The following is a 21,267-nucleotide window of genomic DNA, read 5'->3' as shown; positions in this document are numbered from 1 at the left end:
GAACATAAACTTTCTGGAAGTAATATCAAATTGGACAAGTTTGTGACACTTTATCTGACTACAGTAAAGAGTCTCAGCTAAAAATCTGTTTAGCAAAGACAGAATATTTTGAGAATCACATCGAATATCTTATTTCTTTAAATGTGTTTTCTTATTGACTCGAATAAAAACCTTCAACGCATCATGCTCCGAGAACCTCAAAGTATTCAATTTTCATGCATGTAACAGTTCTTTGGCACTTGTTTAGAGTTTTACTTGTAAACATGTTTAACGTATTTGACTTCAGAACAGCCTACCCAACCGGAATAGTGGTTAACGATGCTGACTTCCGTATCGAACGGTCCGGGCTCGAATCCCGGAGAAGGCATGGATATTTTTAAATGTGTGGTGTCTCTCCGGCATGGAGCCGTAAGTCCTGTCGAGAGGTTGTTTGGAAGGGGAAGAGGAGTGGGAGACCTTCGGACCTATCCCCCGGGGGGTGTTTCTCAAAATTAGGGGGCGAAACTGAGCTACGTCAGGCATGTTACCAACATGAAGCTCAAGGCTATTGCCAACGATAGACGCATTTGATTCCTTGTCAAGATGAACCAGATGTGCTGACCATTGTCAGACAAATCAGATTGGTTAAAACAACAACTTCGGATTTTTAGCATTGTAAAAATTTTGTAAAAAGTGAGTTATAAGATGGAAATTACTTTTGGCAGTTGGAATAGTACTATAGAACAAGACATGATGATTTCCGTTTTCTTCTCAGTGTATGGTAAATTTTATAGAGACCCTAAAAAGAAACGACTTTGAAACTATACTTTGATTAGTATTTTGTTGAAATGCACCAGGGTGATGTAGACAGTAAAATGTAAAAATCAGTTACATACTTCGTAAGTCTGATAGATAAGATGAAGGTCAGCTCAGTCAACATTTTTTTTTGTGGTATTGATTTTATGTAAAAGTAGCAAAAGATTTGCTTAAATTTAAACAAACTGTTTCTAAACCATTTTAAGTGAGTGATATACAAACTATGCGACTGCTATAAATCGAGACCATACGCGTAAGCTTGTGTTGAAGCTAATGAGTGATATGTGTGAACGACCTGTCTTAGTATACTTTTATAAACACATATTACATTTAACTACGAATATTTTTAGTACCATGGTTGTGCCATTTCATATTAGGAACATAAATTAATATCTTAAACTGTCGGATAAGTCTTAAAATATTTTAAATCTCAGATTATTTTTGAAAGCTGCGAGTTATTTGCACAAGAGAACAGGAGCTTAAATAATGCATAAAAATGTATACATGACATCCAGCACTTGAAATAAATAACATATAACCGCTCATATCCTCACTTTTTACTGCTACTTTTAATTTAGAGTGAAATTTCTGGGGTTGAGTAAATGAAAGAAACAAAATTCATTATATAGCAAAGACTACTGCGTAATTCATTTCCTTCTTCCCGCGTACCACAATGGCGTAACTGGAAGTACGTTTAGCTGGCAGTCGGGAGGTCTGTAGTTCGAATCCTAGATAGGACATCACTAATTGTTCATGTTTCCTGTTCCGAAAAATATCTAATGACTCTACAAGTATTCGAGTTTATTGATCAATAAATTTTGTTTTTGGGTTTCAGGGCATTCAGAGATTGCAAATATTCATCTGCTATATGAGCATGATAAAGGTAGAATGTATTTAGAAAAGGCGGGTATTCATGCTTCAAAACAACGAGGATGATGCAGTCTGAAGCCTATTGTACATTTTGCCATCAATAGCGAGGAAACGTTTCCATAAGAAACTTCCTACCATAAATATTTAAACTTTACATAATACAAAATGTAAATACCCTACTGAATAGGAATTTGCATGCCCTGGATTATCAACAGGATACTTATACCATAAACAGCGTTTAACATCTCAGTCTCATATTTATGCATGAATCTGCGGATCGATTCAGAGGAACATTTACTGAAAAGAGCCATTAAATGTACAAATCCATAGCTAAGTACCAATCCATAGTAAGTCTGCAAAGGCTAAGTGAAGCACTCTAACGCGAAGCGTTTACTAAGCGGCTCAAAGAATCGATTAATGCAAAAAGAACTCTGAAAATACAATCATTATTTGGTCAACAATAAAGAAAAATGTACATCATCATTTTTGATTTTAGTTGATTCTGCATCTCTTTTCCCACAGCTTGCTAAAAATATCATCAATGTTACTGATTTTTTTTGTGCCTTTCCCACTGCTTTCAATCATCAATATGCCTTGCACGCACATTAATAAATCAGCTGTCTTGTAATAAAATGTATTTCCGGGAACATTAATTATTATCCATACAGCACAATCAGTGCATAAAAGAGAAAGATAAAAGTTGCAGGGTTTATGCAGTTTGCATGATAGTGTCCAGATTTCGAATAGTTTTTGTATCTTTAGTGATTATTAGAACCTTTTTGATATATCTAAAGAATTTTGAATTCAGTATTTGATTACGGCAGAGCACGCAAGTGATATCTTGCTTGATGCATTTGTGTCCTTCACGAAATACTCATGTAGCCAGCTTGTTCATCTGAAATAGAACAGGCAGAACTAGCAACTTCACTGCTCGGCGCTGGGGTTTCCAGAAAACAATTCTAAATTCATATTGCAATGAAGTTTCACTTGAGTTGTTAAACCATAAACGGTAAGTGACTGCTTACGTGTGGTATTATTAAATTCTGTGTTTAAAGTGAATGTTTTAAAAAAATTGGCAAAAATGTTGAAAGGCTTGAAGAAGATTAGAAGAGTTGCAATTCTGATGATATTTTTCAAAGCAAGTTTGTTTCGATGATACTAACTGAAATTTATTTCTTAGCAGAAAAACAATAATTGTATAAGTACAAAATTAAGACGGAAAAGCGATATACATATTATTCAACGCTCTGTATTAAGTGAAGAACAATTTATAATGTAAATCATTTATTAAAACAAAAGTAGTTGTAACAAATGTGAAACGCTTGTAGAGTCGCTTGGTTATTTTGAAGCAGAAACATGAAAAAAGTGAAATGCTCTAGCCGAGACTCGAATATGGGCCTCTCAGATACGCGCCGGATGTGCTACCATTACACCACGAAGGCATGCTGGGAGGAGGGAGAAAATACCTCATTTACTCCCCCTTTTAAAGGACGACTGGGAAAGAGAAAATCCAGTCTTCAAGTTCTTTTGCTGACGAATTATCGTTCACCACTTTTTATTTCGGGCGCCATTGTAGAGTTTTTAGGTTAGTTTTGAAGCAGGAGACTTGAAAAGTGTGCAGTACCCTCACCGGGACTCGAATCTGGGCCTCTCGAATACGCGCCGAGTGTGCTGCCGTTACACCACGAAGGCATGTTAGAAGGAAGGAGAAAATACCTTATAAACTACAAGGGAATCGTCTTCGAGATCAGAATATAAATATAAGTCAGTGCATAAGAACTTTACAGTTTCTGTATCTGTTTATTGCTGTTCTGAACGAAACTGCAGACTTTTTGCTTATGGTCTACACGTCCTGAGAGAGTGTTCAAAATCTGTTTGTTATGTAAAAGATATTCTAAATGTCGCTTATGATGAAAATATTTATTTTCACTAGCCAAATTAACTTATATACATAAATTAACTTATATACATATATATGCTTTCGTTTATACTTTAGAACTGAGGAAAGCGCTAACAGCGATAATAATGCTGCCATTTTGATCTTTTCTAAATTTGCTCTGTTAAAATAGAATATAAGTTTGGAACTCAGCATTCTATGAGTAATTCCTAACTTTTTTGCTGAACGACTTTCTTCTAAAACGAGAATGAAGGAAGGTAAAAAGAAAGACTTTTAATAAACTACTTCAGCGCGTTGATCTTGTTATTGAGTCCAACCAATAGCTGAAGATTAGGGCTGTGTATTGATTCGAAAGCAGTATTTAATTTCTTACTGGTATTAAAGTACTTTATCTTAGAAGATGTTCAAATTTTTTAAACATTAAAGAAGTAATAAAATTGGATTTTATGCCTTAAAATGTACTTACATTCATTCTAGCGATTTCAAACGTCGCTAACTTAATATAATATTTATAACAATTTATAAAACTTAGTAGTAAGGAGGGAAAATTTTCCGTTTTTAGTATCTTTTACGGAAAATAACAAAATCTGTCCCAGCTCTTTAAATTTAATTTTCAAGTCAACTAAATTTTTATTTTCTTTGATAATTCTAAATATATGAAAAAGGTCTCTTTTAAAATCTATAGTAATCTGTTTTATGCTTCTGCTTTATTTTTATTGATTTTTAGTTGCTTTCACTGTATTCTATAGGAAATTCTACAACTCTAATATTTTTTGCGAATAATTACCTTGACGTATAACATAAAGCTCAGACTAAAGCTAACAAATTAATTCCGTAAATAAGCTATCAAATAGTCATTTTGATCTTTATTCATTTTCGATGATAGTTTTATCGCCTTATTGCCAAACTAGAAATGAGTAATAAATATGACACTACAGGCAATTTTAATGAATTAATTTAAATATACGAGCTAGTTTTCTTTAAGAAGATTCCTCGCGAAAACATTCCTTTCCTCAGCCAGACAGCTCTTGTGTGCTTTGGCATAATTTAAGTAATCCAATCCTACATTACAGTAAAAAATTAAATTTCAATAGCTGAGTGATATAATTATGCTGTTTAATTTCTTGTGTCTTGTTGCTGGATGGAAAAGATTTAAATAAAAATTTCTTTTAGTGTTACCCATATGTAAAACACGAGTGTAAAATTTGCAAACGAAACGTGTTCAGTTACCAAGCTGTACATTATGTTTCATGTGTTTTTTTTGTCTGTTATAACCTTTTACACTCATTTCTGTATTTGAATAATATTAAATATCATCTGGTTCTCCACTAGAGCAATCATCTATTTTTTGCATTCACAAATGTAGACTGCCTTAGAAGTGTATGATTATTTAGTTTAGAGCTTTCCAGATTTTTACTCTCCTAACCCCATTTATAATAGTTTTCTGTGACTTCTTTACTCGGTTTTTGCGTTCAAATCAAGTAGAATTTGTTTTGAGCAAAACTGGAAAATTATAGTAATAAGATTAATTAGTACTTATTAAAACTGAAAAAATACGTACTAAAATGAAATATTTAAGCGCAAACGAAAACTAATAAAAGAATAATGAATTGGTTTGAGCTTTTCAATATACAAGAATTAAGATGCATGGAAAAGTGGATTACGTACGAAAAATTTAGTTATCCAGATATTTACAAAATATTGGTTTTTAAAATGTATTTGTCACCCTAATAATTTTTACATGACACTAGTAATTTTTACATGACACTTACTTTGAAAACGCTTGCTTCAGAATATATCATACTTTTTATGAACGAATTCCTTTCACATGCGCTTCTGCAGCAACAGGTTTACTAGATAAGTTAACTAAGAGTAAGATAACTAATAGTCAACTTAATACTATAATGCATTAGTCGCTATCATAACACGTATTTGAATCATTGCATATCATCGGAATGCAAAATAAGATTGGAAACTTCTCTTTCCCTAAGGAACCGCTACAAATTACTAACAAATAACGTAAATAAAATACTTTATTTCCATAATAAGTATTCATTTAATAAAAGGAAAATTGTATAAGTTTTCAATCGGAAAGTAGAATACCTAAGATGCTCTAACATAATATCACTTAATGAGAATTTCGTCACTAGAAGATGTTAGAAACAAGTTGTTGCTATTATGCTTCTGATCAAGAAGCACTTACCTAAAAATATTAGACTCTATGCATTAAACACAAAATTCATATTTAGAAACGAAATTGCCATCAGGTTTTAAAATCATTTTCTTTATTTTCTGCTATTCTGAAATACATGAAAGTGTATACGACATTGTAATATAAATTAGTAATTTCATATCAAGTCAAATAAATTAGAATAGTAAACTATGTATGCGTTCTGTAATTTGTGCAGACATAATTTTTCAAAAGATGTTTAAAAACTAAAAATCTTTATGAGATTCCGAAACTAAATACTGCTAGGAATTTGAAAATACTCAGATTTCGAAAATAGTATTATATAGCTGAGAAATGAATAGCTGTGTTACGCTTTAATGACATTCTCTCAAACGAATTTGGGAATGTCTAGTTTGTAAAATTGTAGATTTAAATTTGAAAATGCTGTAATTTAATTTCAAAAGAGATTTTCCATATATATTTAACCATACATTTTAAATATCTGAAAGTATTATTTAATAAAGATAACACAATAAGCAATGTTATCCTTTGTTTAATGTCTTCGTGATGTATTCTTCGAAAATGTATCTTGTCAAGCTTAATGTAGTAAGCAAGAATTCCCATGGCAAATATTTTATCATTTCTAACAAGCATCTTCTTTTGTTTTCACCTAAAAGTGAAATCCGAGAGATGCTTTAATGTAACATTTTAAAGGAGTATTACGCAAGGATTACTGCAGCTTATAATTTTATTTAATTATAATTTATTAATAACTTCACATATGGGGATTTCAATTTCATCTTAATTAAAATAGATTTAATGTTTAGTAGGAAAACATTGAGAGTTAGCTTCTTTTGGGTTGGATGGCTGCGTGGATTATTTTGTAATGAGAACTCTGTTCTACTTCTGTTATATTATACTTGGAATAAATCACGTAAACTTACTATACATTATGCACTGAATTTATACTATACTACTGTGTATGTTACACAATTACAGATAAATTCAACAATAATTTTGCTAGATAAATAAGATAATGTATTTTTTCGCACCTATTTTAGAAACATGTCTAAAAACGTATCTACATTTTAATGTAAAAACGATGTCTTGCAGAATAATGGTTCATTTTACACAACAGATCAAATTGCTTGATTCCACGTATACAAAATCTACGTTCGATGGGAAGATTTGAGGCACAAATAGTTCGTTGATTAATGAGATATCGAAATGATTTTTTGCAAATATTTAAGTAAAAAAAATACCGTATGAAAAATGTAAGAATGAAGAATACTTTGTGTGCTTAATATAAAATCTGAAGTCTGCTGTAACTCAAATTCGAAAATTAACATTCCAATGTAAAATATTAAATTAAGCAAAAATGTAAATTTAGTTAGACGTAGAATTTAGTTAAAATAAAGCTCTATTAATTAAATCAGTTTGAGGAGGATCAGACACAGATTCCTCGTTTACAGCATGTAGATACATTAGGTATTTTTTGGAAGCAGGCAAGATGAAAAATTAGCAACGCCCTCGCCGGGAATCGAACCACGGACCTCTGGAATACGCACCCAGAGTGCAGACCACTACACTACGAAGGTATGCTAAGAAGGCTGGTAAAATACCTTCTAAGTATCGAAATTTTTTTGTGTGCAGAAATATTTTTGGTGTCGAAGAAGAAATTTGTGTCTGATCCCCATGGCAGTTGACAGGATTTTATTCTAAATCTACGTCTAACTAATGCTGCTATTTGCTTAATTTTAAATTCTACCGTAACTGTTTCTGCTGCATTAAAGCTAATTTTTTTTCTGAATTTGTAAGTAAATTTCAGACTTAATTTTAAAGCATTCCTTAAATGGACAGTCCCTGCTTCAGGGAAAACACTATTTCAAAAAGTTTTGAAAAATGTTCAACGCAATATGTTAACGTTTTATAGGTGGTGGGTAAGCTTGGAAAATATCCAGCTGTTAAATAACTGTTATGTATTACATCATTTCTTTTCCTCTCTTAGCGGGAAAACTTCTTTAAATGCAGCTGTTTATACTTCACATTTTGTGTTCAGTCGTTTTTTTTTAGGTACGTTTTAAAATATTGTTTTCTTTATTAAATATGCTTTCAAAGACTTCCATTTTTCGCTCGGGCTTAAAGTCTTACAGTTAGGAATTAGAAAAGGAATCAGAAAATAAAAAAGAATCATGATCTAATCAATCATTAAAGCAGTTCTTAACGACGATAATGTAGTACATTATAAACTTAGATACGTGATTAAATATATTTTAAAATGAATGAATTTTGACTTGTAACTTGTGGCCATTAACGTGAAAAATGAATCGTGTACTGATGCAAAAAGTAACAATGCAAAGCGAAAGACACAAAGAAAAAAGAAAGTTTTTTTCCTCTAGATATATCATGACTGCAAACTTGAATAAGAATGCAAAATATTATATTCTGGTGAAGTTTCCCAAGTTCTAAGGGGGAAAAAAAAAAGAGATCCTGATAAAATTTGAAAATAAGGGCATCAAATATTTTGAATAAGAGAACTTCTTACAGTTTACTCATGTAATGACTGAAAAACGCAGAGCAAAATAATGTGCAAAAATAATATATAAAGTGAATACTGCAATATACGAATTATATAAATTTAAAAGATATAGTTCTAGGAATGTTTACATTATCAGCCTGTTCTGTAATCCTCCTGGTATCTGTAATTTCATATCAAAGAACACAGGCGAAAAATAAATGAATATACAAACAAGTAAAATAAAAACTCTTTCATCTAAAAATACTTATCTCATGAATACTGTTCTTTCTCTTAATTACTTTCAGTTGTTGAAAATGTTTCTCGTTTTAAATTGTCTTTCCTTTAAGAGTTGAACGTATATAAAAATGGTGTAGACAAATAAAAGCAACGTAATTGCATATAAAATGTATATTTTAGTTAATGCTCTGGTGTTTATCAGAGGCAATATGCAATGCTTGGGAACTTTGTTTTGGTAATTTATTTGGTTACAGTAACAGTACTCTTCTTCTATGTTTTGCTGATTTACTAATCAGATTAACACGTAAGATATTTGGCGCGTGTAATTTAACTACAGAAGAAAAATGAGACGCACTAAAGTTGCTACTTTTTTCCCATCTGGTTTTATTACGTACAGTTATGCAGTTTTGCTTCATTTATGTTTCTGCATAAGAATTATAAATAATTCGTTAGACTGGACTGCAGTCACCTCCCCGTTAACCGGCGTAAGCATTATAAAGAATTTGTTAGTATGAACTACATTCATCTCTTGATGAATCTGAGTAAGAATTATATAAATAACTCGTTAAAATGGGTTCTATTGATCTCCCGATTAATGGCGGTAATAACGAGGACGATATTTACGGTTAACACAAAATTGCAGTAAATTTAAGGATTCTTGAAAACATTGGGAAGAGGAATAATATGCATCAGAATTACTTAAAAAACGTTAGCAATTTACCTCTATTTTGAAGTCGTTTCTTTTTTATAATAAATTCACGTAAGTTAAATGAGCATTCAAGACAAGAAAAAATGCTCTTCAATATAGAAATAACAAACTTTTCTTTATAATGTTCTTGTAATATTTCAGTAAGAATTGATATTAAACAAAAGATTAATAGCTTACATTTGATTTATTTTTACGAATCTGGAATTCAAAAAGTGATCATTTTAAAGGGTGATTTGATATTATCTGTATGTTCTGGACTACGCAAAATTAAATTATATACTGTTGTGGATAAAATAATTTCCAGTATTATGATATTATCTGCTATCACCGCCCTTTTGTATTTTCAACTGACAGTTTTTTTAAGCTGCTTTTTTGCGATAATAGTGTTTCTGTTGCTCTGTTATAAACAAACTTGACGCTTTTTTCGGCAGAGAACTATTAATCCGCAATTTTAGTTAATGAAAATTTGATAGTACACTTATTTCATCTAACATTAATAAATGAATATCCAAATAAATGGATAATAAATATTAATAATGAATATCCAAATGAATTCCAAATAGCTTAGTGTTGACCAATAAATGACATCATTTGTTTTCATTATATAATGTTATAAAATAGATGTAAAATGGCAACTCTTTTATGCTTCGCCTTAATTAAATAATTCAGTCGAATCCAATCCTAAACAAACGTTAGATAAATAATAGCAATGTTTATTGCTTTAAAAGAAATTTTTAAAATTACCACAATAGTTTCTGTAGTTGAAAACTTAAATGAAAATGCTTTGTGCTAATTAACATTCATTAATTTGTCTTAAAGGAATAAAAATCTTAGTTGAACGCTTTAGACCTAAATTTCAGGTTTAAAGGGAAAGAGAGTATTAATTGGGAATAAATTTTCAGCCCATTTTTAGACTCTATAAGACTATCATTCTCTTAATAAGTTAAATAACAATAAAGTGTAGTATGTCTTAGTAATTTACAAAGTAATGAAATAGGATTTAAAATTTTATTGCTTGCTATTTTCAGCCTTAACATAACGACCTGGTGAAAGTAAAAATATTTTCTTTGAATTAAAATACCATTTCCGAACAACTGTCTCTGAAATATTTTATGGAACATAAAACATTAAATTTCAAAGTGGATTGAGACAGAATATTATTACGATACATTTGTGTGTTTCAAACATATTTCTGCATTAACATCTTCCTGCGTTATGCTTATTATTCTTGCTGCATGTTGCTGCATTAAACATCTTCCTGCATTATATTTTATGTTTAAAATTCACAATATAAATTCAGCCAATTTATGCTGTTTGTTGCGTTGCATTTTTCATTTCTTTTAGGGAATGAAAGGCAGGAAAGTCAATATGATGTAACGAATATATTATAATATTATAATATAATATACTGAATCTATTAAACATGTATATAATGAGAAACAACTCGCATTAATTAAAAATTAATAATTATGATAATAACGAGTATATTATAATATAACGAGTATTATATAACGTTATAATAATGAGTTATAATATAACGAGTGTATTATAATATAATATACTGAATCTATTAAACATATATAGTGAGAAGCAACTCGCATTAATTAAAAATTAAGTTAGGTTATTGGATGAGGGCAAAGTACACAAGAGCAGCACGTCTGACGTTTTTGTCAGCATTTCAGATTTTACTCGCTATTAAATCGTAGCACATGATATGAATTTAATAAGCATATATATATATATATATATATATATATATATATTGTTTATTAATGCAGGACAGCTAGAGAAAGGCTGCTTAACGTGAGCGATTTCCCCATTGAGGACTCTGTAAGTTCAAATTTAAGTTTAAATTTTCTCAGGCTCACATTTAGGTTACATATACCGAAAATGACACAAGCACACACTTAGAAGCCTGTTCGCTAGGATTCTAGCTCAGGTGTAATTAGCAATGTTCAGTGATCTTTTCCAACTGGACCACTGGCGGTCTCTGGTAATTTTAAAACTAAACATTTAAGAAGATTTCGTTTAATTGGCAGGGACTTATGCAAATAAGATATACACTTCTGTTCAATTCTTTCTCAAAACAAATTTATCTGGTTAGAAGCTACTTATATTTTAATTTATCATAATATTTTCTGTTTGACATGCTAAATTATATGTATTGAGTAACATATTCTAGAAATTCAAACCCTATTTTATTTTGCTTGAGAAATTACGTTGGATTTATCATTGCATTACGAGGTCAACGTTCAAAGCATAGTGTATTTCTATAAAAGGCGTATTTTAAATAAATTGTAATTTATGCATTTGAATTCAACTTGCATTTGAATCTTACTTGAATTCAACTTGCACAAAATAAGCTAATGAGTTAAAGCACATTAACCAGCCTTAAATCGAAACACTAAACGGAATAATCGTCTATCTTTAAACAAACTACTGAAAAGTATTATAATATTTAGTTAAATTTTTCTTATCAGAGTTTTTTGTATTAAATAGGTAAAGCAAGATATATTTACGCTTTGCCATCGGTTTGACCAGAAGTTAAGATTGCACATACGTAATTTTAGAATATATATTTGTAATTGCCTTAGGTAGTGAATGCATTATATGGAAACTTCGTATTAAAATCTAAAATGTAGGATGAATATTCAGTTTCATAATGAAGCAGACAGCCACAGATCGCATAAATCTTTTCTGTGCTCCTCTTTCAAAGAACCATTTACGTCACGATCATATGCTACAGTCCACACCCACACACGTCAATAACGTTACCCGTACATGGATTCATTACAGAAGAAGGAGGATACTAATCTAAGCACTTCTATTGTTGGTTACATTGTCTAGAGCTTTTGGATCGATATAAATATGGACCATTATTTCCTGCTTTTTCATAGTTAGCATAAAAGTCACTTTGGGATGGTAGCAGGAAAGCTAAATAGCGTCTGCTAAACTCCGCGCTGTATGTCTGTGAACGTATTGCTGTAAAAATAAATTTATATTGCATGAAATAAAATAAAATAGTAAGTAATGTATTGAAAAAAAGGAAATGTAAAATGTATTTATAGAACATAGTAGCGAGTATTCTAGAATTATTCTTTAGTACTAAACCAAATTTAATAGCAAACAGGAAGCATAATAAATATAGAAATATGCGTGCCACTAATCAAAAAATAAGATACCTCATACTTTTGCTGACTTCAAGTTGTCCATTGTCTGCAGGAAAGTCATAAAAGTGTTTTAAAAATGATATTTGTTCATTATGAGCAATTAATTCTTTGTCGAAAGCTAGTAGTGTTCTTGCGTGTTTTCGTGGGATATGCAGTAGTTCATATGGACTACTATATGTCCCACGAAAATTAAGCGAAAGAAGTCCCACGAAAAATAAGATATCTCACACTTTTGCTGGCTTCAAGTTATGCATTGTCTAGACGGGCGTCATATTTTTTAAATAATATTAATTCATTATGAGCAACAAATTATCTGTCTAGTGCTAGCAGTGTTCATGAGTGTTTTCGTGGTATAAGTAGTATTTCGTATGAATTTTAGAAAATGGTTTGGTTTAATTGATTATGGCAAAGCACACTACAGTTATTTGCCTAAGGAGAGGGATGACTTTGTTGCATATTTCTAAGCGAAACAACTGGCTCGATTTTAGAAAATGATTTAGGAAGATTATGAACAAGATATGTTGGATTTAAATTCATAGTTATTTCATCTAATGTTTCGCACTGTATGTTATAAATTATTGTATTTGCATTTTGGGAGAGAGAAGCATTTTTAAAATATTATTCTACCACTTGATAAATGGAAATTTTATTTATACTATTCTACGGTCTCTTACGTAGGTTTCATTACAATACCTAAAAATGCATTCAAAATGCACAAAAACGGTGTAAAAAGTTCTAGATATATTGCATTACTTTAAAATGAAAAAATTCACTACATTGCAAAGGTCTGTATTTTGAAATCATTCGTTTCCTCTATTAAATTTTCCTTAATTTGATTTCAAATGAAAAGTACTTTTAGATAAAATATAGCTTATTGCAAAACTGCTTTAGATATCCAGTAGGAGCAAATTTTATGACGATGTTTATTATGTTTTTAATGTCATTTAATGCATTTTAAATGTCGTAATATTATACACTCAAGTTCGGATTTATTTTCATAATTTTATTTTGCAAGATTTTCTACCTATTTTTTAGAGCCTCATAATTGATACCTAGCTAGTTTTGGTTTGATATCAGACTATTTACTTAGTCTTCTAGATCTTTACTGCTACTTTTACATGTAAAATTTATATAAGAGATAGTTGCAATGTTTCTTTAAATAATTCTTCAGAACGTTACGTATTTTTTTAAGCATATGTCAAAATATTTTTATTCTATTTGTAAGTACTTGTAACTATATATATTAGCTCTTGAATTTTCTTCATTTGATAAAAATGAATGCATTTGTTGTAAGAACTACAGGGTATTTCTTTTAATTTTTTACACTGTAAAATAAAATATTACAAATATATAAAAACGTAACTGTACATAAATGTGTCCTGAAGGTTTTCTATAACCCACAGACCGAAAAAACGCGCTTCATGCTAGATCGAAAAGTGTTTCAACATGATAACGATACACGCGGAAAAATATTCTAAAACAGAATTCTATAACATAGTTGCGGATCGGGAAATCTTTTTTCCTTTGAAAATAGTATCGCACAGTTTGGATATGGATTCAATTACCGTAGTAAATTTGTTTTGAGAAATTGATTCCTATTCTCTCTCAAAAGCCTCGAGTCTAACATCGATATCTGAACAATTCCGACTTACTTTTAACATAATTCTTTTTCTAAACTCTTCGTATAAATGTTCTGGATGATTTTAGTAAGGACATTGAATTGGTCATTATAAAACTACCACAGTTCTACTGCATAAATAATCTTTCGCAAATTCTAAGTTATGCTTTTATCGTTATCCTTAAAAAAGATTTTAGCAATTTTTTCTCTTTTTCTACCACCATATTTTGCATTACTTTTTCGTAGTAAATTTTATACAAAACAAATTATTTACACTTTTGGCTCCAACTACTCTATATCATTAAATTACCATTACCATGTTTTATGGACAACATGTATACTTTAAGCTGAAAGCAAATTAAACCCTATCTTTCGTCATTTGAAAGTGCTCTATATCATTTTCTCCTGGTCTACTTCATGAGCTTCAAAAGCGAAGAGGGCCTCTCGTTTTCTACAGCTACAAAATGAGTTTTCCTTATAGGGACATCAAACAGTTTTGCTCCTTTTAAATGATCATTGACAGGTGAAACACTTAAATTTACCCCTCCTTTAAATAATTAATTATTTATTTACTTTACTGTATTGAGAGGATTAATAGTAGACTGCATTTGGATTATTCTGCTAGTCTAGTTGTTTTTTCATTTCACACCTTGAATCTTTATTGAAACTCTTAAATTGTCCATAATTTTAATTTTTCTCAGACTATTGATAACGGGACTAAGATTCATATTATAGTTTATCTCCTAACTAGCGAAGTATTAAAATAGGATTCATTGCCGTCGCAATCGACTGTGGAGTGTATTTTTCTCCAGCTTTTCATTTTAGTTGACTAAAATCCCAATCAGTAATTTTGGCACCCAGAGAATGATAAACGCCGAACTGTTAATAAAAAATGCTGAATTGTAAATAAAATAATGAATGGAGTTTTATTTAAATTAAAAACAAGAACCACTATGCATTTGAAGTTTACTTTTTAAGTTGTGACAACCCAAATTTGAAACAAATGTTGTAAGAAATCCATTGTGGCTTAATTTATTTGACTATTGAATACCTATAGAAGGATATCCCCTTAAGGGGTCTCACGACCTTTAAATCTTCAAAAATATCGATTTTTTGAAAAACATATATGTTTTAGTTTGAACATTTCTGCGCACTTTAAAAAAACCGTGTTAAAATATTCCGTGTAGTTTAGGAGATATCATTAAAAACGTAAAGGTCACTGACACGAGAAACCTTCATCACGTATGTAAATAAACATTTAAAGGGACACGTCATTTGCTCACAGCTGTCATAGCCGTTATATAACTGAGTGTTGCTACATTCTAGCCTACAAGTCTTATTTTTATTTCGTCAGCAATCAGTAGCAATGATTCTACTCAACTTAATACTTATTCTGAATGTTTACATCGTGTTTCCGTAAGCTATTACTACGTTGTTTGATTCTGCAAAGTTGTATTGACGTTTGCAGCATTTATTTGGTGTATATTGAATTTTTGATGCGTTAGTCTTTTTGCTGCAATAATAAGTATATTTATATATTATATTTGTGATGGCAAATAATAAAAACTTCTGGGAAGCGAGCTAAAAAACGTCGCTTCCACGGCAACCGCTACACGAATATCAGATCTGAACTTTCTGATAAAAGCTTGGTTTCATCAGGTGATGACCATAATACTCAAATTGAACATGTAAAAAGTGCATCCGAGAAAAAGCTTAACAATGCATTATTTAATGAAAGTGATACTGACATTATGAATCGTTTTCATGGCTATATAATTATGGATAAAGACATATTGTTTACATTTTTGAAAGAGAATGTACTGTGCAAATTGTGCTGTAATTCTGTCAATATTTCTGAGAGAAAACCCTTTGGATTATTTTCAACAATTTCTGTGAAATGTGAAAAGTGTAGTTTTAAAACAGAATTCAATAATTCAAAGTTGATTGGTGAACACAAAAATGTTCCTGAATTAAACAGACGAATTGTTTATGCTATGCGATGCATTGGTCAAGGTGTGGAACCTCTGGAAACATTTTGTGGTGTAATGGATCTAGGTAAACCTGTGACACAGAATGCTTATGACAAAATCTGCAAACATATAAATACAGCTTCAAAAACTGTCGCCATTCAAAGTATGAAAATTGCTGCAGAAGAAGAGGTATGCAAAACTGCATCAAATTCTGTCACCGTAAGTGGTGATGGAACATGGAAAACGAGAGGACATACTTCACATATTGGAGTATGTTCTGTAATAGGTGCTGAAACAGGGAAGGTTTTAGATGTTGAAGTTCTCTGGTCCACTTGTAAAGGATGTGATCTATGGAAAGCAAAAAAATATGGGAAAGCTTTCGAAGAGTGGCAAATGAAACATTTGCCAAATTGTCAGAAAAATCATATCGGTTCTTCAGGAAAAATGGAAGTCGATGGTATGATAAAAATTTTTCACAGATCAGAAGCTGAAAGAGGTCTCAAATATATTAATTATATTGGTGATGGTGATTCTAGAACATTCCCTGCTATACGTGACAGCAAACCATATGATGATAAAACTGTTTCAAAACTTGAATGTGTTGGTCACGTACAAAAAAGAATGGGAACTCGACTGAGAAAGCTAAAACAAGACTATAGATGTAAAAAGTTGGAGGACGGTAAACCTTTATCAGGCAAAGGACGACTGACAGACACCATGATAAATAGGCTGACTCAGTATTATGGAAATGCAATTCGCTCAAATGCTTTGTCAGTTGATGAAATGCGTAAGGGTATTTGGGCAGTTTATTTTCATACGAGATAAACTGATTCTGAACCGTTACATACATTTTGTCCTGCTGGTGCAGACTCATGGTGTAAATATCAACAAGCAGTTTCAAATGGCTCAGTGGGTAAATTTCATTATAAAGTGACTTTGCCATCTTCAGTCATGGATGTTATAAAACCTGTTTTTAAACCTTTATCAAGTCCAGATCTTTTGAAACGATGCCTTGATAGCTTCACTCAGAATCCGAATGAATCTTTTAATTCCCTCATATGGCAGATGTGTCCGAAAACTTCTGGATGTGGGAAACGAATTGCAGAAATTGCTGTATATGAAGCAGCAATTTTATTTAACATGGGCAAAAAGGGTAGGCTATCTGTCATGAGGCAAATGGGTATCCATCCAGGTATAAATGCAATAAAATCTCAACTTCGCAGTGATATGAAACGTGTAAATACTGCTAAGAAGAGAGCAATGCAAAACACTATAGAAGCACGAAAAGCAAGGAAAAGATCCAAAACAAGTTTAGAACATCAGAAAATTGATCAAGAAGGAATAATGTATGAACCTGGAGGTTTTTAATTTGTGTATATAAATATTATAAATAGTAACAGTATTTTGTGACAAGTTATGTGTGTCGAGAAAAATTTAAACGTCTTGTTCAAGAAACTGATTATTAATATATTTTTATTCTCAGAAATATTTATAGGTTTATAACACAGTTTGCACATTGCATTCTCTTTCATGTATATGAAAAATATATCTTTATCTGCAATAATGTATCCTTGATAACGGTTGACTGTGTCATCACTTTCATTAAACAATGCATTGTTAATTGTTTTTCAGATGCAGTTTCCTTATTATAAATATACATTCTGTCATTAACTTTATTCAAAACACAAACAAAAAGCATAAAATACAAATTAGATACCAAATAGTACGAGTTAAGACTCATTAAGTCACAATGTTACTCATTTTTATAGCGATGCAAACTTTACAGGTCTTTATCTCAAAACGTATTTTTTTAATGCGTCGCGCATGATATTTCAAAAACTTTTTAATGTATCTTTCTGAAATTTGTACCATAGTATTATCATGTTACACTAAATTAATTAAACTAAAATTTTGGTATTTTAATGAAATGTTTCAATTTTATAAGGTATGTAAAAATCAAAATATAGCAAAAAAATTATATTTAATATATATATCATAAAAAAATTAAAAATGCATGAATTGTGTAATATTTTTAGTTCAGTCATATTCTCAAACATTCTTCTGCATAAAAAAAGAAAAATTAAACATTTTGGTACAAAACATTTCTTGTACATGTGCGCGCAGTGTGCGTACAGATTAATTGGATGTGAAAAATGTCTTATAATTTAACATTTGTTTTTACAATTTTTATTATAATTTTCAAATTTCAAGTACATTTAATTAAAGAATAGACATTAAATTAATAATGAACAAAATATTGAGTATTTTTGATAAGAATTAAAAAAGTTGCACAAGATTGAAAAAAGGTAAAAAAATTCATCTTTCGACACATTCAAGGGTCGTGTGACCCCTTAAGATGCTTTCATGAATGTCTTTCTAGGGAGAACTGCTTCATACTTGCATTACACAGGGGTAAAACGACAAAAAAATCCATAAAACCAGCCTATTGGTTACGATCCGAACTGGTGTCGAATCACCAGAATTCAACAGTCTTAACACTTAGCCACTAGTAAGCCATATTATGGCTTTAGAAACAATAAAAATATTTACATCTCTGATATCTGTGGCCATGTCAATAATTATATTGTTGCGTGCGTACGGGTTCGTTACGAAATGAATGCACAAGTCCGATGAAAAATGAAGAAAATTTATTATTATCACAATAAATATGATTAAATGTCCTCAAATAATCGTGCAGTATCACAATATGTCACAGTAGGTACCTTCTAACTACTCAAACGTTCAATAGAACTTAATTCAAAACAACTAAAGAAAGCTAATTCTCGAATTCGCTACAGTCAACAAGAGCAGTTTTCTAAACAACAACAAATTAACTAACTCCCACGAACTGAGATGTTTTCCTCCTTTTATAAGATATTAAAATCACGCGCGAGAAAGTAACTCCCACGAACTGAGATGTTTTCTTCCTTTTATAAGATTTTAAAATCACTCGCGAGAATTTTCTAGTACTTTCTAGAAATCAAAAAGAGATATTTATTAAATGTTTAATGCACGCGCTCTTGTATTATCAGTTTTCCGGCTTAGCTTTCTTTTAATATTCGTCACGCGCTGCACTGCGCGGGAAATAAAACCATTTAATTTATAATTGAACTAACATTAGCTTTTTAAATACCAAATTCGTAAAAATATAAATTCTATTTTTTGATGCGACTAAGGTAAACGTTTTTTCCTCCCTAAATGTTTATAGTACTCTGATAGCGATCTTATGTTAAAAAGTTTCCGAAGATGCTTATAGTGTTAAATGTTATTACGTAGTCACCATTGAACTAAAGTCCTTAAAAACACCCTGACACGCGCGCTCATTCCAGTCCTCAAATAATCGTGCAGTATCACAATATGTCACAGAAGGTATCTTCTAACTACTCAAACGTTCAATAGAACTTAATTCAAAACAGCTAAAGAAAGCTAATCCCTAGTCAATCTAGTCACCATTGAATTAAAATCCTTAAAAACACCCTGACACGCGCGCTCATTCCAGTGTTCCTAACATTCTTGGAAGCATTATTAAAATACATTTTTTGACGCTGTCATAGAGTGGATGTCACGTCGTTTTGGATAGATTAAATTGCTTAGAAATTTTAACCACCTTGAGTAAGAAAGAACAGCGAGCTCAGTTGTAAAGTCGTTAGGTATTTTTTGAAAGCAGGAGAGATGAAAAATAAGCTAATGACTCCACAGTGACGCCCGAACTAAAAGGTGGTGAATGATGATTCTTCACCACCAGGATTTGATGATTGGGTTCCCAAATCCCAGTTGCCCTTTAAAAGTGGGAGTATATAAGGTATTTCTGCCGCTTTCTTAGCAAGCCTTCGTGGTGTAGTGATCAGCACGCTCGACGTGTATTGTATTCGAGAGGTCCGTGGTTCGAGTCCCGACGAGAGCATTGCTCATATTTCATCTCTCCTACTTCGAGATAACCTAATGACTCTTCACTGCGATTGAGAAATTTGGCAAATAAGATGACCGTGGCATGACAGAGATCTAGTTTTAATCAGAGAAACCCAGGCTACTAGGCTCAAATACACTTTGCTCAAAATGGGACTTCGGGTGAAATGGTCGAAATACTTGAATACTTGAATACATGAATTACGTCAAGCCGAATACGTCATTTCAACTATTACTTCTAGACAGAATACGCTAATGCCTTGTAAAAGACGAATTCAAGTATTAGAAGCTCTGCGTAAATAACACATCTTCACGAATCTTTTGAATAGAAACGTATTAATTATCACAGCTCAATCAAATGTTTTACGCAGCAAATACTCTCCATTTAGAGTTTAAAAGATTTTTAAGTGTTTAATTTTATTGATTTTCTGTTGATTATTTTTATTTTGCATAATGTATGATGACTAAATATGTACATTTCTTTTTCAGGATTAACCTAATTAGCCAGACTAAAAAGGAATTATGGCGCTTTTCTGTAAGATGAAAAAAACTTTCTTCAAGAAGCTTACTTATTGACATCGTCATCGTAAGCAGACTTTATTGGTGGCAAATGTTTGTGCGTATATTTGTAAGTCGTCGTCTATCACTTTCATGACCTCAAACTCAAAATAAAAGCAAGATGATGTTAAATGTATTTTATTTTATATCACGTTTGCATGCTTCGTCTGTGTATCTTTGATGTAGCTATATTGTTATCAACACCAAAAGAGCACTAGCATAATTAAAAATAAAAATTATTGTATGTGTATATTTAGAAAAAAAAATCAGATGAACGAAGATTACCAGGAATAGTCTGTGTGGGTGTATGTGCCTACTAAATGTGATATTTTAATTGTGCACCTACTTAAGATGTTAAAGATGAGGATAGATTTGTCTTGCTTGTATTAAATCCTCTTGTATGTAAACTAGTAGTATGATCTCTGAATATTTTGTATATTTTGTCTCGTATAGCTGTATTGTCAATGAGGATTGAAAAAGACACGAATAAAAATTATCTGTATCGTGAGTTACTTGATTAATTAAACATTCATTAAAGTATTAGCGTATAAAATTTATCAAGAGAATTTAAGAAATCCAATAATAAAGAATATTTAAAATAAATATATTTTTACAGTCACTAATATATTTGCCATATAAGAATGAAGCAAGTTTAAGAAAGCACCTTCCATTATGTCTTAGAAATATATTCTGCCGTGTCAGATAATACATTCGTACCATGTTATATTTAGGAAACAAGTTAAAACGCCCTTAGATCAAGTTTAAATTTACACGCAGACAAGATCATCAGCATTTTATTTTTCAAAACACAAATTTGTCCAGTAAATAGTTATTAACTTGTTTGCGGTT

General features: G+C 31.1%; 1 protein-coding gene across 3 annotated transcripts in view; it reads left to right on the top strand.

Moving 5' to 3' along the window:
• LOC118184676 (octopamine receptor beta-2R-like) overlaps window positions 1–20,926 on the top strand; it is a 259,732-nt gene extending 238,806 nt beyond the window's left edge. For all 3 annotated transcript variants that reach the window (XM_035354383.2, XM_035354382.2, XM_035354384.2), the window contains one exon: window positions 20,350–20,926. The gene's annotated coding sequence lies outside the window, so the exon portion shown is untranslated. The remainder of the gene's footprint in view (window positions 1–20,349) is intronic.
• The last annotated feature ends 341 nt before the right edge of the window (window positions 20,927–21,267 follow it).

Source organism: Stegodyphus dumicola, chromosome X2, assembly GCF_044657685.1.
Source record: "Stegodyphus dumicola isolate Sdum_Otavi_A_Nest chromosome X2, ASM4465768v1".
Lineage (NCBI taxonomy): Eukaryota > Metazoa > Arthropoda > Arachnida > Araneae > Eresidae > Stegodyphus > Stegodyphus dumicola.
Note: the sequence above shows the minus strand (reverse complement) of the source record. Positions and strands in the feature narration are given on the sequence as shown.